A 17,730-nucleotide genomic window follows, 5' to 3' on the forward strand; every position below is an offset into this window, starting at 1 on the left:
ACGTGTGTGTAAAGTGCTCTTTGTTTCAGGCCTCTCATGTTCCATTAGTGTTGCCATTGTTTCTGCTAAATGAAAGCTGCTCGTGCACCAGGGACACGCACACTAACTAGTGCTCCCTGGATATCTCATCTCAACATGTTAATTGACCTGAATGTTGATTTCAGAGCCGTACGAGCTTGTTTTTCAGGAGTGACCGTGATAATGAGGGCCGGCCCTGGCTTTGTACCGTCATCATATAAAAACATCCGGAGAGACGCTGTAAACACGACACAGGCTTTAAAATAACCACGCTGGACATCGTTAATGAGTTTTATTGAATGAAACAGAGACCGTTTGAGCTGTTAAAGGTGAAGTGTGTCATCCCTGAGCCGCTCTTATGATTGAGACGGTATTGTTTTGTCCAGCTGAAGTCTATTTAAGGCAAGTCGGCCCATATTCATAACACCCTCAGGCAGCTGTTTGCATTCATTCATACAGGTACAGCTCCATCTGCTTGAATGGGGGAATACTGAATTATACATAACTGTTTGTAAAGATGACATTTCAATGGTACTCTCATTCATACACACACAAAAAGTGTTTTTTATTCAGAAATTGCTAGCAAATGTGACAAATTAAAAAAAGAAACAAAAGTAACATTAAATTAAAACATGAAATTTTGAAGTATATGGACTAGAAATTGTTACAAAATATGCTGTGTACACTGAAAATCAGGTATCAGGCAAAGGTCTAATCCAAAAATAAAAATAATGTATTAATAAAAAAAAATAAACACACTTGGCTCCTTAAAAATAACAATTTGTATTTTTTTAAAGTGCACATTAAAATAATTTTAATAATCTTTAAATAAAAAAACAAAAAACACTGACACACGATTCCTTAAAAAATAAATAAAAATATATGAAATATATTTAAAAAGTGCGTAATTAAGTAAGCATTAATAAGTAAGCAAAACATGTGCAAGGCCTTTACATAGACACATGACTCCTAAAGATCAATAGAAATAAGTGGTAAATATTTATAAATAATTTTTAAAAAAGTGGACAGGGAAAATCAGGTGCAGCAGTATTCAAACGTATAATATAAAAATGAAAATAATGGAAAAATAAACCAAAAATTAGGCCTTTACATAAATACACAATTCTTAAAAATAAATAAACAAATAATAAATAAATGTGAAACAAAAATAAGTGCACTGTGAAAATCTAAATGCAGTAGTAAGCAAAGGTATATTATAAAATAAAATAAAAATTGAAAAGTACAACCTTTACATAAATACACAATTCCTTAAAAATATATAGAAAAATAAATAATATATATATTATTTAGGTTTTAGTTTTTTTTTTAAATAATAATATATTTTAGCTTTTTTTGTATTTATTTAATTAAATTTAAAATTAATTTTTGAGTTATTCAAGTTAAACTAAATCGAATTGCTGCCTCAAACACTTATTTTAGGTGTTAGTTTTATGGTTTGATTTTATTTTATTTTGTTTTTTGTCATTTTTGTATTAATTTTTGAAATTTGTCATTTAAATATGTCATATGTGCAGTAGTAAGCGAAGGTATAATATAAAATTTAAAAATAAGACCTTCACATGGCCACACAACTCCTTTAAAATATATATAAAAAAATAATAATAAACTATATTATAAAAATTAAAAATGCACAGTGAAAATGAGGTGCACCAATGTGTAAAGCTATAAAATAAAAATGAAAATAATGGATAAATCAAACAAACATGCAAAAACTGTAACGGCTATATATTTAAGAGTACTATAATGAAAAAACCCAAAGTAAGAAGTCCATTATATACACAGAAGAGCAGATCTTTGCAGAAATGTTTGAAAAGAGCTGCTCATATTTTGAGTCGGTGTGGATTTGCGTCTCGTCAGCATTTGTGTCTGAGTTTCCTCCGGTTATTGGTGAGGAGGCGTGACGTCTTATCGTTCGACAGCCGTGTTTCTGTCAAGCAGAAGCGTTTCAAACATTCAATCTTAAGCGCAGCAACAGCTGAAACAGTCTCAGAAACTTGTGAGCTCGACTGTGGATAATAATGCTGTGATGTGTTCAGAGTTACCCACAATGCACGGCGGCATGAATTAATAATGTGGATTACTGTGTTACCGTTGGCCGCTCTTATTTATGCTGCTGTTGTTGTTGTGTTTGTCATGTGGGAATTATTATTATGAGCTCATCTGTTTCTGTTTTCTAGCTTATTCTGGTTAGCGCAGTCCGTGTTTGTTCATTATAACGGGACGGATGGTGTGTTTTCACAGTGCGCTGACAGCTCGCTTGTCTATGAAGTATCTCTGCGTCAGAGGTGAAATCTGCTTATTAATTCATTACGGAGCGAGTGGAGTGAGTTAATGTCCACTCAGTCCATCCAGAAGCGTCTCCGTAGAGAGAAGAGCACCGATCGCTCAAATCAAGAGGAATTAGACACCGATAGTCAGAGGAATTACGTGATGTGTGTGTGTTTGTGCATAATGACTTTATAATTAATCTGTCTGTCAGTATACTGTTACAAATACACACACACATATATTTATATATATATATATATATATATAAATATAAAAAATATAAATATTACACATTACTAAACTTTTCATTGGAAACTAACTGAAGTGCGTTTATGTTGATACTAAAATTACTCAAATAAAAACTGAAATAAAAAAAATCAAGCTAAATAGAAATACTTGAAAAAACAAATTAAAATGAAAAAAGCACATAAAGTTATATTAATAAATAGTATAGTAATCATGATTAAAAAGCACAAACTTGGCACAAAAATAATATATATATATATATATATATATATATATATATATATATATATATATATATATGTGACCCTGGACTACAAAACCAGTCTTAAGTCGCTGGGGTATATTTGTAGCAATAGCCAAAAATACATTGTATGGGTCAAAATTATTGATTTTTCTTTTATGTCAAAAATCATTAGGAAATTAAGTAAAGATCATGTTACATTAAGATTTTTTTGTAAAATTCCTACTGTAAACCTATCAAAATGTAATTTTTGATTAGTAATATGCATTGCTAAGAACTTAATTTGGACAACTTTAAAGGTGATTTTCTCAGTATTTTGATTTTTAGATTCCCTCAGATTCCAGATTTTCAAATAGATGTATCTCGGCCAAATATTGTCCTATCCTTACAAACCATACATCAATAGAAAGCTTATTTATTGAGCTTTCATATGATGTATATATCTTAGTTTTGTAAAATTTAACCTTATGACTGGTTTTGTGGTCCAGGGTCACACACACATATATATATATATATATATATATATATAAAATTGAAATAAAGCCAAAATATAAATATTACACGTTACAAAACTTTTCATTGGCAACTAACTGAAGTGCGTTATAGTTGATACTAAAATTACTAAAACAAAAACTGAAAATTTTTTTTCAAGCTAAATAGAAATACTTGCTAATGAAAAAATACATAAACCAAATTTTATTCAGACACATTTCTCACACTATCACAGTTTATTCGCTATAGTTTTGAAAATGGTAATAAAATAAGATAAACTGTGGCAGAACAAATTCATCTTGATAATATCAGATAACTTTGATTAAAAAGATCAAAGTGTCAAATCTAATTTTTTGGTCCCAGATTTACTGGTAGTCCACTGCATGAAAATTCTTTGGGTGTGATTCGTCACAGTGTGCTTTATTTTGCTGTCCTCACTTACATAAATTAAAATGTAAAATTCACATTTTCTTTGTACTCTTACTGTATTAGCAATCCATTTAGGATGACCATAAGTGCTCCATGTCGTCTCTTGAGCAATGAAAGAGCAAGATCTGAACAGCAAACTCCTGCAGAAGTTTTAGCTCTATGCACAGAAACATAAGCTTATTCAAAGTTTTATTTAAGCTGACAGACCAGAAAGAGAAAGAGAACTTGTTAGCGTGTTGTCTCAGTGATAGTTCATTGGTTAATTAAACCACATTGACAGTAAAGTCTAAAAACACTTCAGTGAGTTGCAGCCCAGCAGGGTCGACTGTCTGCAGACTCACACACACACACACACACACACACACACACACACACACACACGTTTTAATGTTCACATTCGCCGTCAGAGCGCAGTGAAGCTGTGAATCTCCAGCTGACCTCATATATGCTGTAATCTTAATTAACTGCAGCACAAACGTCCAGATTTCTGATTCCACGTTCACTCATTTAATTCTCTGTTTAGGGGTTAAAGGTCTCGCTTCACTTCTGAAGTTGGCAAGCTGCCTACATAGACAGCCGTTTCTGGGAACATGTAGGCAAAACGATCCTGCTTTGTGAGATTAATCTGTTTCAGTAAACTAGTGGATTCATTTAAAGCACAATAATAGAAGTATAAGTCAAGTAAATCAAGTAAAAGTGCACCGAATTGTGATTTTGGTTGCATTCTAGAAGAATCTCAGAATCCATTGCAGCAAGCTCGGTTAAAGTTTCAACTGAGTCAAGAAAAATGTTGATCTTGAATATATTTGACATTTTATTCAGTAAGATATAATGAAAATCTTTAAATCTTAAATTGATTTATCATACTATTTAACCAAATGTGTGTTACATGTGTATGTGTATAGATTTTATTTTTAATTTGAGAGTTTGACTATTTTTTCCCCTTTCCTTTTCATTTCCTTTAATAGAATAAAACTAAATCTTATTATCATTTCGCCAAATGTTAGATGAAAAACAGAGTTAACAAACTTTCCCTTGCCAGCTGAAATAAGTTTGTTGAAGCTGAAGTGCAAAATTGCTAAAAATTTGATTAAAATAAATGAAAACTAAATAAATAAAAATATTAAAAAAGTAAAAATGCATAACAAAAAATTAAAATAAAAACTGAAAATTAATAAATAAAAACAAAGGCTAATTCAAAATATTAAAAACCATAATAGTTTATAAAAAATACAGATACTTTAGCTGTTTAGTTTTGCACCGTAAAATGCATGTCGATTTGAAAAAAATGTATAATAAACATAGTTTTTATGAAAAATGTTTTTTTACAAAAAAATAAAAATCTATGTTTCTCTAACTTGTTTCTTTATTACTTGTTTATTTTTCTGGTTCAAATAAAATAACTATTAGATAAAAGATTTTGGAAACTAACTGAAATAGGTTTAAGTGGTAAAATTACTCAAATTAAACCTGAAATAGAACAGAAATAAAAATTCTAATAAATAGAATTTTTTGTAACAAAAGAAAAACTAATAAATGGCAAAATGGCCACTAAAATCACTCAAACTAAAATTAATTATTAATTACCATTAATTATAAAAACGGAAAATATGCATATAAAAAAGTTAATTCAAAATATTAATATTTATAGTGGTATATAAATCAGTTAGATAGATTGCACAGTAATATGCAGTCCAAAATAAGCTTATTTTTAAGTTATAGTAAACATATTTATGCTCTTTTAACTAAAAATGTCGCATTCTTTGTATTCTGTTACGTTATGCTGTGTTTTTAAATACGGAAACGAGTGTAATATGAGCAATTTGCAGGACTTGACTAGTTTTTCATCCAAACCAGCAGCTAGCTGATTTTATGCTTTTGCATATCCCTAGTATTTTTATGCTTATGGGAGCACAGGGTCTGGTGGAGAGGAGCGCCCTGAACTCTCTCCTGGAGTTTCAGACGTTTCAGGCATTAGGAAGAAAAATTATTCGTGTCTGAGTGAGACCGACTCATCAGAGAGCAGAGCGCCTCTCAACGGGAGCCAATCACAGCGCAGATGTGTGTGTGTTTGAATGTGCTCCAGTGCTTCCGCTGACCGTCCAGTGCGTTTGAGACGTGAACCCATCTGAGGTCACACGGTAACGAAGCGGCTCCCATCAGCGCCGGTGATTCACGGATCTGCGCACGGCTCTTAATTGCAGCACATATCTGTAATTCAGAGCAGTGACATTAAACGTCAGGTTTTAGAGCTAAAGGGAAATTAGTGTCTGTTATTAACGCCTGCGTGGGACAGCAGTGGCGCGGCCTGAAGCTAAAGCTACGTCTGCAGTCTCTCAGCCTTAAACCAAACTTAACCCTGTGTTTTCAGGTGTACGACAAGAGAGTTGGCCGTTAACATTCCCATCCATCAACCCCCGGATGTGCTTGACCTGTATGCTGTCATCTTTACTCATAACTGATCACATCCGGTAAATATACAGTAATGAAATTACTTGTTTTGTTTTGTATTCGTGCATGAATGATTTAATTGATGTCTTTTGTTTTTCTCTTGTAAAGGAACCTTGAGGGCTTTTTTCTTTAGAAAGGCTTCATGTGAAAAAGAATTGTACTGAATGTGCACTTGTAGTGTACTTCAAATCTCAGAAGTATATTTTAAAAAACTATACTTGCATATAATATTCATGAGATGAAAGGCCACTGAAGTGTACCTAAAGAGGCACTCATGACTATGTTTCTTAAGTACACTTTTACAAATGAAATCTTAATTTCTTTTTGAAAAGTAAAACTATTACCATTTTGGTAATTGGAAAAAAAAAAACCTTAAAGTAGAAAGAAATTCCCCTTAATTTAAGTTCAAATAAATATATTAATACTTCCTTAAATGTATGGTAAGGAAGATAATGATAATATTTTTTGTTGTTATTATTTTGATGTGTTGACTAACATACTAAAGTACTTGGTAACAATCTAAACTGTAGTTTTATTCATTAGAACATTTAGTTCATTTTCATATTAAGTTAATATATTTTAAATGTACTAAATTGTAACTTTATCATTACAAACCTATTAAAATAGACAACTCATAAATTTCAGTATTAAGTATTCCATTTTGCCATCAATTATTTAAAAAGATATTTAAAAAAATCAATAGATGCAATTATGAATATGAATATATTTTTATTATTTAAATATGAATATAAATGTAAACAAAAAATAATTTAAATTCAATTAGTGCAAGTGTTATTTCTGTAATAAGTAAGTTTTTTTTTAACAAGGGAAGTACAACTTTTCTTTAAAGTGAGTAGTAAATTACTACAATTTTGATAAACAACTTAATTTCCTATGAAATCAGTCAGTCAGATTGGATCTTTCTCAGAAGCTCTTGCTGTTTTGGTTTTCCGTCTCCATCTATAGGCTCTTGTGGGCGTCTGTCTGAGATTCTGAGACTAATTATGAACCTCCTCCAGTTGCATTGTGGGTAACCGTCAGCTTGTGTCATGTGCAGATTGTGTGTCAGTCACCTTCAACTGTGAACGGCCCTCATGACGACGACTCAAGCACATACTGGATTGAGAAACGTTCATCTATAACCATGGTAACAATTCACACATGATTTTACATCAAAATACACTGTAGTAGATAGTAAATGTTATGGGAAGCACAACTTATATTCTACCGATATATGCTACCATTTAAAAATGTGGGATCAAGAAGGTTTTTTAAAGAAATTGCTACTTTTATTTAGCGAGGATGCATTAAGTTGATCAAAAGTGACTGTAAAGACATTTAAAATGTTACAAAATGCTGTTCTTTTGAACTGTCTATTGATCAAATAATCCTGAAAAATAAAATGTATGACAGTTTCCACAAAAATTATACAGTAACTTTTTTTTTAATTATACATTATAACTTTCATCAATGAGATTAAATGTGATGTTACTTTACTAGGTGATTAGATTTTCATCTAATAATAAAATACTCTCATTTTCATTGTAACATATATAAATATTCTGCAATCAAATGGTTAGGAAGTTCCTCATGTAGTAAATGTGCAATAGTGAATGCTTCTGAATCTTCTCAAAACATTTATTTGCCTCGCGAAGGAGTGAAATGTAATGATTACACTACTTGTCTTATGTAGATTTTTGGTCTTGTTTCCAGGCAAAATATCTAAAAATTCCTAAATCAAGAAGGATTTTCTAGACAAGTAAAAATAATTTTCTTGTTTTCAGAAAAACGAGAACTCTGCCGGACTCTAAAGCTAAGAAATGTTTTGGCACAAACTATCTGCATCTACACTGCAAAAACTGCATTTTTTACTTAGATTTTCTTTCTTGTTTCCAGCCAAAATATCAAAAAAATTCCTAAATCAAGAAGGATTTTCTAAAAACTGAAAGTAAAAATTATTTTCTTCTTTTCAGGAAAAAAAAAACCAAGTCAAAATTAAGCAAAATTTTTATTTCAAACAGAAAACAAGATTATTTTTCTTATCCCATTTGGCAGATTATTTTGCTTGTTTCAAGTAAAAACGCACTTAAATTTGACTTGTTTTTTCTGAAAACAATAAAATAATTTTTACTTGTCAAGAAAATCCTTTTTAAAATTTTGCTGGAAACAAGAAAAAATCTAAGTAAGAAAAACATTTTTTGCAGTGTAGATGCAGATAGTTTGTGCCATAACCGATCCAGAAATCTCTCTAAATGGTGGGAGATGAGGTGGACGCTGACATTAAAGCATGTAACCTTGCTGAAAACACATGGAAATCGTGTGATAATTCATCTCTGAGCTCGTCTAGGTCTTTTCAGCCATTCATTGAGAGCCGTGAGAGGACGTTTGTTTGTTAATGCACACGTCTCCATCCGTCTCTTCTGATCATCTCCTCCGCGCCGCTGTCTCGCTCTCCGTAACAAAGCGTGGTTCTGTGGTCTGTCTCTCGGTGCGCCTGTCTCTCTCTGCTCCTGAGTGCTTTTTAAATAACATCACCTCAATTATCGCACACAGACGGGCCGCTCTAAAAGCCCGAGCCGCAGTCAATCGCCTGCTTACCAGAGACACACACGCACTGTGCACTGTGCCTTTGTGTCTGTGTGAGTCTGAGATCGAAAGAAACCTAAAAGCCTACTGTCTGCTGTACTATATAGGCAGCTGCTTTCTGAGGGAACAAACGGCGCTTCATTTGAGACACTCCACAGGTCCTCAAATGAAACACACAGCTGAAGTCATCATTTCAGTGATCAATAACCAATCACGAGTTGTGGTGTAATCAATAACCTGTTCTCTATCATGTGACTCAGTTATAGCGGGTTTGGCTCATGTGGGCTGGTTAAAGTCCTGCATCTTTTCTATTCAACTGAAGGTAATTAGCAGCGTACGGTGAGACGTCTTCATTATAGTCATTCACGCATGTCGTTTCTGCTGTGATGGTCACCCATGATCAGTGTCGAGGTGAATTATTTTGTCTTTGTTTGCTCTGTTGAAGCATTAAACATTCAGCACATCGATCGGCCACGCCGCCGTAAAACAATTTAGCTTCAATTCGTGTGGCATGACAGAAACTGTACTTATGCATTATCACAACGAATCAAAACCAGTTAACCCTTGTGAAAATCCATTACCTAATTTGGTGTTTAAAAATGACTGGCCTTTTAAAAAAAAAATGATTGTAAATCACTATTTATGCTGTTTTGTCACTAAATATTGAATTAGTCTTTTTATCAACTTGTTTTCTTTCAATTGGCACAGGTTTTGTGTTTCTTTTTGATCACAGGCCTCATTGATCTGAGCTTAACCCTCAGTTTGAAGTAAAAAAAAAGCATTGTTTGTGAGTATTTTTGCAATTATCACTGAGAAACTGAGGCCTGTGGTCAATCAATTCTGAAAAGAAACACGAAACCAAACCTGTGCTAATCAGAAGAAAACAAGTTGATTTGGTGATAACGCATAATGAGAAATTTACAAGCAATTTTTGTTGGCTGATCATTTTTTAAGTGGAACTGAAACACAAATTCCCCCAAATGGACCAAACTTATCAAACTTTTTGGGAGGATGTTGTACTTTCTGTAAGCAAAGACAGTAAGTTTTTGTCCAATGCAGTAACATTAACTAGCATTATTGGGGAAATGAAAATACTCTCTTTGTCAAACTGACTGGAACACAACATAAAAAATAAAAATAAAAATTATAATGACCAGGGAAAGTTAGAAGTTAACAGTCAGAAAATGTAACAAAAAGGAATAAACTAACAAATAACATTCTTTTTAAAAAGTGTGATTGAGAAGATCTCGATTCATTTGTACTCAAAACGTATGCTTAGGTTTGCATTTATACACAGTAATCATATTTATTAGAATGAAACCACTTACTCAAATTATTATGCCATTTATTGAGCTTCTGTGATTTAATAACCATTTGGTTAATGTCAATATTTACTGCATTTTCCGGAAAATAGTCTTACTTACAAAATCACATTGTTGAGAGAACATAAAACACAGATTAGTTGTGTTGATGTAGTCACATTATCAGAAATGAAATACCAAATTTCTAAATAACTAAACATTTACAAACATTATAAACACTATATACATCTATTTGAGTTCTTGTTGTTGTACAGTAAACAATAAAAAAGTCACTTTGACACATAAGTCACAGGATGTTCCATTTGATACAAACCCCACTTATATTGTATAAAATACTGTAAAATGTGGAATATGGTATATCAGTCGCAACATGTTTGCTATGATAAAAACAACTTATATTACAAAAAATATAGTGAAAAATTATAAATAAAATTAAAGTCGCTTTGGATTATAAGGCGCAGCATGTTTCATATGATAAAATTCCAACTTACAATACAGCAAACAAATTAAAACACTCTGGAATATAATTTGCAGCATGTTTAATATGATAAAAAATACAACTTACATTTCAGAAAAGTTGATAAAAAATTAAAAATAAAATTAAAGTTGCTTTGGAATGTAGGTCACAACAAGTTTCAGTTCATAAAAAGTCATATCTCATATCACAGAAAATATTACAAACAAAATTGTTATTAGTTATTATGGAATTTAAGTTTCTGATGATAAAAATAGAGCTGTATTCTGGCAAATGCGGTACTGTGTTTTGAAATACTAGTTAGTGTTCAGTGTAGTGTGCAGGAAACAGTATGTTTGTTTTCCATTGTGGACACACACACAAATAATATTAATATGAGCACAAAATAACATTAGGCTTTCCCTTGTATCTCAGCATGTCACTGGTCGACCTCCCAGAATCAATAAACCCTGAACAAAACCACACTGAACCAGACTACAGTTCACAGACAGCAGGAAGAGCTCCAATCCCACAATGCATCAACTCATTCATTTATCTCGCACTCGCTTGCTCTCTCTGCTGTGTGTGTGTATCAGTTCTGCTTCAGCTGCTTTATTTTTCTCACACACAGACACAGCAGCTTGTGTGTGTGTGTGTGTGTGTGTGTGTGTGTGTGTGTGTGTGTGTGTGTGTGTGTGTGTGTGTGTGTGTGTAGCTCTAATCCTCTCAGCAGATTCACCAGGTCACTGATCTCAGAGCAGTCTGGATTTAAAATGCTTTTGTTACTGTTCAAATCTGAGTCAAATCCTCTCACAGCGTGCAAACACACACACACACACACACACACACACACACACACACACACACACACACACACAAACGCACAAGCTATTAAACTTTTAGAAATGTCAGCGAGGTTCACACACAGAGTACAGTGACAGTGACTGCAGTGTGTGAGATCCCAGAAACACATTTAATGACACGGCTTAAAAAAAAACTGAATTCACTCTGCTGCATTTTAGGGATTTTTAAGGATGTTGTTGTTTAGAAAAAAATATCTATAAATTAATAAAATTTTTTGAAAATGCATAAGGATTTATTTTAGGGTTTGCATTAGTCTGAACTCAAAGGTTTATGATATGAGTGATATGAGATCTACACACTTTATGTATAGTTTATATACATACAGATATACGACCCGCACGGTCGACCCAAATTATTTTCATAAAATATTATTTCCAGCTCTTATGTGTCTTAAATTATTTTGGCGTGAATTAAATTTTGTAAACTTTTGCAGATCTGTTGTAGTGTCTTATTTTTAGTGTCTGATACTGATCAGATTATTTTGGTTATTATTTTGGTACTAATATAGTTTTATATATATATATATATATATATATATATATATATATATATATATATAAATTGAATTAATTTTTATTTTCATTTCCAGTTTGATGGAAGTTTTAGTAATTTTGTGATATGCTTTTTGATTGTCATTAGAGTTTGTAATATTTCTATAAAGTTTGTACTATTTTATAAGTTTTTAAATTTAAATATTTATATATTTTTTTGCTTTATTTCTTTTTAAATACTTTCAGTTTTGTGAATGTAGGTTTTTCATTTAATATTTACACTTTATTTCTACTTTATTACAATTAATGAAAACAATTTTAAATAGTTAATGTATGTTACATTTGTGTTAAGATATTAATATTTATTTGTTTAATTTCTGCTTAATTTCAGTTAACCCAAAACAATTTTAAGTAGTTTTAAACAGTTTTAATTTATATTTTTCATGCAGTATTTATATTTATATTTCATTTCAGCTTTATTTTAATTAATGCAAAACATTTTTAAATAGTTTTAGTGTTTAGTATTTTGTTAACAAATAAATAAATTACTATATTTTTTATATTACATTTATGTAATATGTATCTATGTGTCTTAAATTAATTTGGTGTAAATGAGTTTGTAAACTTTTGCAGATTTGTTGTAGTTCATTTTGCTAATTTTTACCGTTGCTGCTGATCAGATTATCTTGGTTATTTCGGTGTTATTTTAGTGTTACGTACTAATAAATTATTTATGAATAAATTGAATTAACCTTTTATTTTCAATTTCAGTTTTCATGTTAATTGTAGTTTTAGTAATTTTGTTGCATGCTTTTTCATTATTATTAAAGTTTGTAATTTTCTATAAATAATTTTAATTTTGGATTCAGTAATTACGTTTTTGCATTTGTTTTTAATCTTTTATTTTATTTTATCTTTATTTCAGGTAACATACTGTTTGAAATACTTTCAGCTTTGTGAAAACTAATATTTATAATATTTTCTAATATTTGTTTTATTTGATTTCAGCAATTTTCATTTTCAATTTTCATTTAATTTTCAAGTATATATATTTTTTAATCGAATATTTATTTTTTCCGCTTAATTTCAGTGAACGCAAAAAAATGTAATAGTTTTAAACTGTTTTAGTTTTTTAAATTAATATTTTTCACCCAGAATTTATATTTTATTTCAGCTGCATTTCAATTTATGAAAAACTTTTTTAAATTGTTGTTTCATATATTTTGTTAATGATAACAACACTGGTCTTGTGTCACACGATCCATGAAAGGTTGACTCAAACTAGTGGGCAAACAAATGCAGTCTAGTATGGATGTAAGCTCAAGTGTGTAAATGTAAGTGTGTTTCAGTATTTCACTCTAATTGGCCTCCCATAGGTCGTCTGGTCTCCTCATGTTTATGGCCGAATCGATGCAGAAAACACACACTGTGCTGATGGAACTAAATGACCCCAAGCATAATTTTTTATAGTGCAGAGTCAAAGCATGTGTGTGTGTGTGTGTGTGTGTGGTACTTAGCTCTCTATGCGTTCTGAGGAGAGAGACATGAAGTCTGGAGCTTTTTAATGTCACTCATTCCCTGCAGGCGAATAAAGAGAGCAAGAGCGAGAGAGAGACTAGTATTTATGTTTACGGCACACGTCTCTTCTTCATTCTGATTGGTCAGTCGCCTCGTTCCCCTGTCAAATGTGTCTATAACGACGTTACCCTGTATAATTGATTGAGGTTTCGTACCACTATAGTCTTTCTTCTCACGTCATGTAATAATTTACACTCAAATCAATATTTCATGCACTTTTATTGATTTATTTAGTAAGTAGCCATGTAATGCACATTATTATGGCAGTCAGGCAGTCATTATCACTGAATAAATCATCTTTCCTGATCACCCTGACAGGGTGTGTTTTTTCAATAATGATTGTCTGACTTACATGTTCATATGTGCAATTACTTTAATGAATATCTGGTTATTCAGTTCATTGCAGGAATTTATGTAAAAATGGATGTAGCTTGAATTTATTATGAATGGCTTGGACATGTAAAAAATAAGTGTATGAATTATTTAAATTAGTAATATTTATTAAATAATGAATACTTTGTTAATTTTATTAAAATGCACAAAAATGAGAGATATTTTAAATATCAATTTAAATAAGATATTATTTAAATATTGTAAAAAATAAAATAAAAAAAAACTTCTTTTGTTGGTTCAATGCAACAATTGTCTTTATGGATTTAGCTTGTGTTTAATATGGAGGACTGTGTATAACAAAATATGAATTTATTATTTAAATAATATATATTTTTTTTTTACAAAATAAATAATGTAAATAATTAAGAAAAATATACAATATTAAATTGTATATTAAGCCATTACAAATATTTCAAAAATGTTAATTATTAATTATAGTTATAAATAATGTTATTTACAAATATTATGTACAAAATAATTTAACTAATTAAGAAAAATATTTAAAATAGTACACTGAACTATTGTAAATATTTCTTTAAAAAGTAAAAAAAAAAAATTTTTATTTTATTTTGTCGTAGTTCAATGCGAAAATCTGGATTTGAACTTTTGTTCATTATGGGGGACTGGGTGTATCACATAAAAAATAAAAGTTTATCAATTAAATAATATATTATTAAAAAAAATTACAAAATAAATAATGTAAATTATTAAGAAAAATATAAAATAATACATTTATATTAGGTACATATTAAGTATATTAAGCCATTGTAAATATTTCTTGAAATTAAAAAAAATATATTTTTTTATTAATTTTTTTATTTCTAAAAAATGTTTCTTCATAGCATGTGTTTATTATGGAGGAGTGGGTGGAGCACAAAAATGTTAATTAATTAATTATAGTTATAAATTATTTTATTTACAACATAATAAAAAATATGTAAAATAGTACATTGAACTATTGTAAATATTTCTTTAAAATGTTTTGTTTTATTTTATTTTGACTTAGTTCAGTGCAAACATTTGTATAAAATTGAATTTTCGCTTGTGTTTATTAACACAATTAAGTAATTAACAATACAGTAATAAAATAGCGTATTAACCCATTTTTGAAAAACTTGATAAAAAAGCATTTTTTGCTTGCTAAGTACATTATGCAGTTGCAGGGTTCAGCTTTTTAAGAAAATGTGTTGTTATCATTGTGTATAAGCCATAATTTAAAATACTTTAGATATTCCTTCTTTTAAAAAAAGATAAAAAGCCAGAGGTTATTCATACACACACAGATGTTTGAGTCATTTATCAGCAGTGAAAGCGAGTATCCGATGAGTGTGAGTGTGTTTGCTGGTGAAGAGCGTCTCTCGTCCACATGAATTTTCTTTATCTGTTGAACACAGAGAGTCAGAGACAGCCTTTAACACTCTTCAGAATATATTCCAGCGCCATTAGTATTCATAGGTACTGCTATATAAGTGTAGTTCTTATATGTACAATAGCAAATAAACACTTCTGTACGGATCATCAAACTCATCTCATTTACAGCTTTATTTATTATAAATGAGATTCATTACATGTATTTAACCCGTTTCAATGGACATTTTCACGGTTGAAGCTGTAAATGAAAAACGTGTTAATATTTCATCTGTACATCAGTGATGATTCACTTATATTTCATACTTCCACGCATTAATGATAATTACATTTCTCCATAAACTGCAAATGACTTATTAAATGTCCCTTCTGGGTTTTATTGCCATTTAAAATCTTTCCGAGACTGAATTTCTTTCGTTTTCCTGACGAACGTGTTGCTGGGAGATTACCTGCGGAAATAAGCTGGTTTATGTTTTATGAACTGTGCTTAAGTTAATATTGTACAGATCAGTGTTCAATTAAACAAACAAAGATGAACACATAAACACAAACTAAGTATTTATTTCAAACATTTATGTCTAAAGCGGTTTATACTGTACAGATTGTTTCAAAGCAGCTTCTCAGTGATGAACAGGAAAATAACAATAAATGTTAATGCAAAAGATTTTTAAAAATGTTTTTAGAAGTCGTAAATTAAAAATAATGATTTTTAGAGCAAGTTTCACGAGAAAAAATAAAGAGCGATACACTCCAACCTATTTATTTTATTTATTTATTTATTTCAAAATTTCACAATGGGTTAATATACTATTTTATGTATTTTTCTTAATTGTTATTATTATTAATACATTTTTAGCATGTCATTTTGTAACCAAATGAATAAAATTAATAAATGATTAATTATTTAATTGACAAATTCATATTTTTACATGGTACACATAGTACTCCTTAATAAACAGAATCTAAATATTAATAAATGCTTTATAAATACACTGTAAAAGATATTATTTGAGTATATTTTACAAGGAAATACTATTGCAGTTTTAAAGAGCTGAGTGCTCTAACTTCATAATGTACTTAATGTTAAAAAATAGTTTAATATACTGTTTTATTATTATATTTTTTAATTATTTAAATTATTTCTGGCATGGTATTCTGTAACCAAATTAATAACATTAATTAACAATTAATGTATATTTTTGTGGTGCACCCAGACTTTCATAATAAACGTGAGCTAAAAATTAATAAATGCTTTATGAGTACACTGTAAAAACGTTTTTTCAAAATTGTACATTTTGCAATTTACAGTACTATGTCAAAATGTAATTCTTATTTGAATTTCATTTAATTACTTGCCATTGCTTTGTAACAGTTTTTGGAATTTTCTAGCGATTTACTAGTTTTTTGTGTTTTGTTTGTAGTTAACTATTGTAAACTGAAACTGCTTTGAGATATTCACGTGTGGATGGAAAAGAGATTCTTCTGTGTGTCTCTGGGAGAGTCAAACTTTCATCTCTTTTTCAGATGTGCCTGATCTCCACTGCTGCCCTTCACTCCCACACCATCCAAACACACACTGTGTCACATGACCATCGCAACACCGTCGCCCACCAACCGAAGGTTCTCTGGCGTGATTGACAGCGGAGCTGAGCTGGCGGTGAGTGTCAGAAAGTGGAGCGGCGCTGAACTTTACGCAAATGAGAGGTGAGCGACGCCACAGCCAATCGCGGTGAGGAGTGGGACGTGACGTCTGTCATGAGCGCGTCAAAATCTGCTGATGCTGCAGCCGGAACCGTGATGAATTACTGCAAATAAGTTTCTATCCGTCTGAAAGTTATAAGCAGAGTTTCTGGTGTAGATTCGAACTCGTTTGACATGCAAAGAACTTTAATCTGTTTTTTTACATTCATTCCACAGATTTACCTTCACAATGACTGCAGGAGAAGCTCAGCGGAGATCACTGGTCCTGTTTTGACATGCGGGTCAGCGCTTGAGATGGTGTTTGGCGTGCCGGAGCACACCTGTGTGGAGCTCGTGCCGCTGAAGATGCTGTGTTATGATCCCAACCGTGTGTTAAACAGCGTTTGAAGAGTCAAGGTGACTGCTTTCTATTTCTGGCAGCACATATAAACCTACATTAATATATAACTACGCCTGCGCTTCTGTGTTATTTGTGACCCTGGACCACAAAACCAGTCTTAAGTCGCTGGAGTATATTTGTAGCAATAGCCAAAAATACATTGTATGGGTCAAAATTATAGATTTTTCTTTTATGCCAAAAATCATTAGGAAATTAAGTAAAGATCACGTTACATTAAGATTTTTTGTAAAATTCCTACTGTAAACCTATCAACATGTAATTTTTGATTAGTAATATGCATTGTTAAAAACTTAATTTGGACAACTTTAAAGGTGATTTTCTCAGTATTTTGATTTTTTTGCACCCTCAGATTCCTATCCTAACAAACTATACATCAATAGAAAGCTTATTTATTGAGCTTTCATATG

The 17,730-nt window shown here is 30.9% G+C and overlaps 1 long non-coding RNA gene across 1 annotated transcript; it reads left to right on the forward strand.

Annotated features, from left to right (window-relative positions):
* Positions 1-6,086: 6,086 nt before the first annotated feature.
* On the forward strand, positions 6,087-17,298 carry LOC141333083 (uncharacterized). The gene is made up of 4 exons (XR_012355378.1): positions 6,087-6,186; positions 7,224-7,313; positions 16,747-16,879; positions 17,140-17,298. It is a non-coding gene; the product is annotated as an uncharacterized lncRNA (long non-coding RNA).
* The last annotated feature ends 432 nt before the right edge of the window (positions 17,299-17,730 follow it).

The sequence above is a fragment of the Garra rufa genome, chromosome 4 (assembly GCF_049309525.1).
Source record: "Garra rufa chromosome 4, GarRuf1.0, whole genome shotgun sequence".
NCBI classification, from domain to species: Eukaryota; Metazoa; Chordata; class Actinopteri; order Cypriniformes; family Cyprinidae; genus Garra; species Garra rufa.